This window comes from Vicia villosa, linkage group LG3, assembly GCF_029867415.1.
Source record: "Vicia villosa cultivar HV-30 ecotype Madison, WI linkage group LG3, Vvil1.0, whole genome shotgun sequence".
NCBI classification, from domain to species: domain Eukaryota; kingdom Viridiplantae; phylum Streptophyta; class Magnoliopsida; order Fabales; family Fabaceae; genus Vicia; species Vicia villosa.
The window spans coordinates 27040006-27045721 of NC_081182.1; the positions used below are offsets into that span (position 1 = coordinate 27040006).

The window sequence follows — 5716 nt, forward strand, 5'->3', positions numbered from 1 at the left end:
AACCCGTTGTTCAGGTTGATGGGACGTGGTTGTACGGTAAATACAAGGGAACCTTGTTACTAGCTGTTGCACAAGATGGTAACAGAAACATCTTTCCAATAGCTTTTGCATTGGTTGAGGGTGAGACGGGTGATGCATAGAGTTTTTTCTAAGAAATCTAAGAATGCATGTTACACCGCAACCCAACATCTGTCTAATATCAGAAAGACATGTGTCCATCAAAAGCGCATATGATAACCCAGAAAATGGCTGGCAATACCCACCGTCTACCCATGTCTATTGCATTACACATATAGCCCAGAACTTCATGCGAGAGATAAGAGACAAAGAGCTTCGCAAAAAAGTCATTAACATGGGTAATTCTATACATCCAAGGGTTTATTTTTACTTGATAATGTTGTTTAAAAATATTGTGTTTAACTAATATTTTTATTTTCACGTACAGGTTATACATTATTTGAATCAACTTACAAATACTATAGGGGAGAGATATGTATGTCAAATATGGATGCATTCAACTGGATAGAAAGTATTCCAAGAGAAAAATGGTGTAGAGCTTTTGATGGAGGGCAACGGTGGGTCACATGACTACCAACCTGGCAGAGTCAATGAATTCGGTCTGGAAGGCCACTCGTAATCTACCTGTTATAGCAATGGTCAGATCAACATACTTTAGGATGGGTGAGTTATTTGGGAGAAGAGGGCATGAATGGACCAAAAATTGGGTTCTGGACAACGGTATACCAAAAGTTGCCTAAAAGGTATTGAAGAGGAGGCTTCCAAAGCAAGTAGTCATCACGTTAGGCAATTTGATCGTCTAAGGTTCTGCTTCCTGGTGGAGGAAACTATGAACATAATGAGTGTCGACCTACCCGTCATTTCAACGTCGACCTTAAGAATCAAACTTGAGAGTGTGGAAAATTTCAAACATTCCATGTGCCTTGCTCGCATGTCATTGCAGCGTGCGCGAGCATACATCAGGACTATTCTGTGCATATAGTTGATGTCTTCAAGGTCGTTAACGTGTTTAAGGTCTACAAAGAAAGTTTCATAGGGGTGCCGACTGAGTCTAATTGGCCTCGGTACGAAGGAGACACTTTTTGCCACAATGACGCCATGAGAAGACAAAAGAAAGGTCGTCCAAACAGTACACGCATACGAACAGAAATGGATGATTATGAGAAGGAAAAATAGAAGATGTGGTATTTGTCGCGAATTTGGACATTATCGCAAAACATGTCCAAACTGATCTGGACATTTTGCTTAGTTGTGTTTGAGTTTTTATGTTTATTTCATCACTGCCTTGTACTTTCTTTCAACAACAGTGACAACTTTAATTAGAATATCCAACTTCTTCTTACATCATAATAACGTTTGCAACAACACGAAGATTTAAATTTAGATTACAACAAGATAAGCATAACATCGAAAGACATACTTCAAACACAGTTACATCATATCAGGACTCACTCAACATACACCATTTAAACTACTCAAGTATCACTGCTAGAACGAGTGGATCCTGAACGCCTTGATTAACTTCTCCACTGTATGTCCAAAACATTATATTCACATCTACATCATTTTGCACACGATCCCAATAATACATGTAGGTGCCTTCTGGGCTTGATCCGTCAAGGTTATGTATGGACAACGATAATCTATTTTCTTAACTTTTCGGGTTGGACCATCCAGTTGTTGAAACCCAACGTTGATGGCTCTAACAATTCTACTAAAATCCTAATGCGGGTTCAAACATACCCTCGTGTGATTACCTTCCTCAAAATACATCACAACCCAAACAAACATGATTAGTAACTGTTGGAAGTAAGAACAACACAAGAATTGATAATTCAACCTTCACATATCTCTATTTATAGGAGATCAGACCTCTTCTACCAATACTTTTGGAGGGAAATTATAGTACAATATTTTATTTTTGGCGGAAAATATTACTATTCATTATCAATAATTTATTTTTATTCTACAATATTTTTTAAATTTTATTGTTCTTTTATGTATTAAATAATATTATTGTAAGAATATATAATTTAAAATTTTATTTTTTAATTTTTAATAATTTAATTAAATTATAATTATTTAATAATTATATAAAATAAAAAATATTTAAAAAACATTAAAAAATCAAAATAATACAAAAAAAAAGGGGGGGGGAATAAGGGTGCCCTCCGTTGCAAACGGCGGCCTTATGAAGGGCTCTGCACGCCCTCTGTTGCAAACGGCGGTCACCCTCTGAAAAGTGTAAAAAAGATGGCATTTTGGGACTTAAATTTTGGGGTGGCATTTTGAGAAATTTTTTTGGTAGGGTGACAGTACGGGAAAAAATTCTCATTTTTAAATTATAGTATATCATAGGCTAGAACAAGTGGGAAGCACGATGCAGACTTAGTTTTTAGGAACCCAAAATATATTTCTTATTTATATGGTAAGTGTATTTTCGATATCAATTTTATGGTAAAATAAATTTAATTTCAAAAACGAATGAGTTATACATATGTGGAGTTGCATAACGAAAATATAATTTTAATTTTCAAAAATATTTTTGAAATTTTGCATGGTAACTAAAAAACGTGTGTCGGAATAAGAAATCCTTTAAATATTTATCATTTTCTCTTCTATTATAGAATCTACTAGAAACATTGAGTTTTGTGATGGAAGCTCCTAGAATTTTCATTTCCAATGCGCTCTGTTTTCTCTTGAACCTTCCATAATCTTCCTACCACCCTAATAAATGTCAAACATTCTCCATTTTCAATTCATTCATACAAAAAAATAAACAATAAAATAGATAAACACAAATTTATTCCACAAAGAAAGAAATGGATTTCAGGCTAATGGGTTTGGATTCTCCACTCTTCAACACTCTCCACCACATTATGGACGACACAACCGACAAGAATCTAAACGCGCCGACACAAACATATGTTCGCGACGCAAGAGCAATGGCTGCAACTCCCGTAGATGTAAAGGAGTATCCGAATTCATACGTGTTTGTGGTGGACATGCCTGGGTTGAAATCCGGTGACATAAAGGTTGAGGTGGAAGATGAGAATGTGTTATTGATAAGTGGTGAGAGGAAGAGAGAAAAGAAGGTGTTAAATATTTGAAGATGGAAAGAAGGGTTGGCAAGTTTATGAGGAAATTTGTGTTACCTGAGAATGCTAATGTTGAAGCTATCTCTGCTATCTGTCAAGACGGTGTTCTTACTGTTACTGTTAATAAGTTGCCTCCACCTGAACCTAAGAAGCCCAAGACTATTGAGGTTAAGATCGCTTGAGCGGTGTTCAATTTCATGTTCACAACGTTTGCTTACTAAAGGCTATGTGGTCTTTTTGTAGTTTGTTTGTATGGAAATGGTTTCGTGTCTTTTCTGCAGGCTCTTTATATGATGATCATGCGATGTAATGTGTGCTAATGCTTTAATAAAATATATGAAAATGAGTTTTAAATACCTATCAATGTTGAATTAGTGCATATTTCACTATTAGAATATGTTGAACCTATCAATCATCATGAAGAAGCCTTAATGAATGGAGCAGAGAAAATAATTATGAAAGTACTTAGGAGTTAGTTAAGTTACTATCTCATAAGAAAGTTATTGAAGTAAAGTGGATGCTTAAGTTGAAGCACTATTCTGATAGATCAATTGTAAAACACAAACTTAGGTTTGTTGCTAGAGAATTTCTCCAAAGAGTTGATATTGACTATGAATAAAGCTATGCTCTATTAGCTAGACTTAAAACAATTAGACTTGTAATAGATATTGCAAATGCAAGAGGTTGGTCTATGTTCCACCTAGATGTCAAGCCAGATTTTTTGAATGTGTCTAATTGATTTTTGTCACTCAACCTCCAGTATTTTTATCGAAGAAAATGATTACATTATGTATATATTTAAAGCTTTTTATGGCTTAAAGCAAGTATTTTTATCGAAGAAAATGATTACATTATGTATATATTTAAAGCTTTTTATGGCTTAAAGCAAAAACCTGTAACCTGGAACAAAAGAACATAGGCCTTGTAGTGCATCAGGGCCTCAAAAAGTGTATAACTGTGTAAAGTGTGTATGTGCAAGAAACAACATCAAGTATAATTTTTATATACTTGTATGTTGATGAGCTATTAGTAATTGAAAGCAACAAGACAAAGAACAGAAGATCTACGGAGTTCACTATGTCTGAATTTGAGATGATTGACTTGGATATATATTATCATATTTCTTAGGGATGAAATTTTTCAAAATCTCAACAGTTGATGTTGTATCAAAGAAAGTGTTCTGGACTGACCCAAATGCTCCAATTAGCCCAATCCACTCTTGACAAAAACTGGACCAATAAACATTGGCCCAAATCACCCTAGCCAAAAAGGTATAACGTTCACCCAGCATTCCGAGCACGTCTGGGACTAGCCGAGCACGCTGGGACCCGTCCCCGACAACGGCTAGTACCTCGGGCATGACTAGTCAAGACCTAGTCAAAGGTCCCTTATACTTTGGGCCGAAAAACACGCCCAAGCCTAAAATGATAAGAGATTCATTCTGCTTCAGGAAAACACTTATAAATAGCCCTCTCTCCTTAGAGGTCAAGGTAATCCAAATTTCATCCAAAATTTCATACTTTCTGTTTATTATGTTTTTTTACTTACTTTGGCATCGGAGTGCCTTGCAGGTACAAATCCCTTTTTTTCCTCAACCATCACCGAAGATCAAGCCCACCGTTGTTGGCCACCTGTTCAATATGAATGATTATAGCTCTACAGCAACACCTATTGAAGTTGATCTCAAGTTAGAGAAAACAAACAATGAAAATAATGCGGATTCCACAATCTTCAATTGTAAGTTAACTAATGTATCTTTGCAATATAAGACTTGATAATAGTTTTGTTGTAGGCTTGGTGAGTAGGTTTATGGATGATCAACAAAGAAATATGATACAGAGAGCATATGTTACTACGATGTTGACTAGTGTGGTGATAGAGTTCATAGGAGAGGCACCACTGGCTACTACTTTAAGTTTTTTGATTCATCAATTTCCTAGTGTTCAAGGAAAGAATATGTTGTAGCACTTTCATCATGTGAAGTAGAATACACAGTTGGATTATATGTTGCATATAGAATTTTGAAGTAGTTAAAGATTGAGGTTAAGAAGCCAATTAAGCTACAAATTGTTAACCAGACAGCCATCAATCTAGTAAAGAATCTAGAAAAGAATCTAGTAAGATTGGATATTGCACAGGTTGCGGATATGTTAACCAAAGGGCTGAAGACCGGCAGATTTTTCACCTAAAGGAATGCATTAGATGTGTTTTAAACCAAATTAATAATACAAGATTGAATTCTGAAAGCATGTTGTTAGTTAATTCAATCCTAAACCAATTAGAAGTTAATTAAGTTGGTTGTTATGTGTTATAACTAACTTTGTGAATAGTTTACTAGCAATGGAAATTAGTTAAATTAGTTTTGAGAGATAGTCGACAAATAATGTGAACCATTTGTATGACATCTCAATTACATTGAATAAAATTCACTGTTTTCTTTCATTTTTTATCTTATACTTTCATCATCATTTCCTTCCTTATAGTGCAAGTAAGCATCGGCTCTAACGCCTATATCTTTTAAGTGTCAGAGATCGAGTAGCATTTTCCCGAGTTTTGTACATTTTAAACAATGTCAGGCCGAGCAAAAAATATTCAATGCA

At 35.1% G+C, this 5716-nt stretch overlaps 1 pseudogene; it reads left to right on the top strand.

Moving 5' to 3' along the window:
• The first annotated feature begins 2760 nt into the window (after positions 1 to 2760).
• On the top strand, positions 2761 to 3472 carry LOC131655242 (17.1 kDa class II heat shock protein-like; annotated as a pseudogene).
• The last annotated feature ends 2244 nt before the right edge of the window (positions 3473 to 5716 follow it).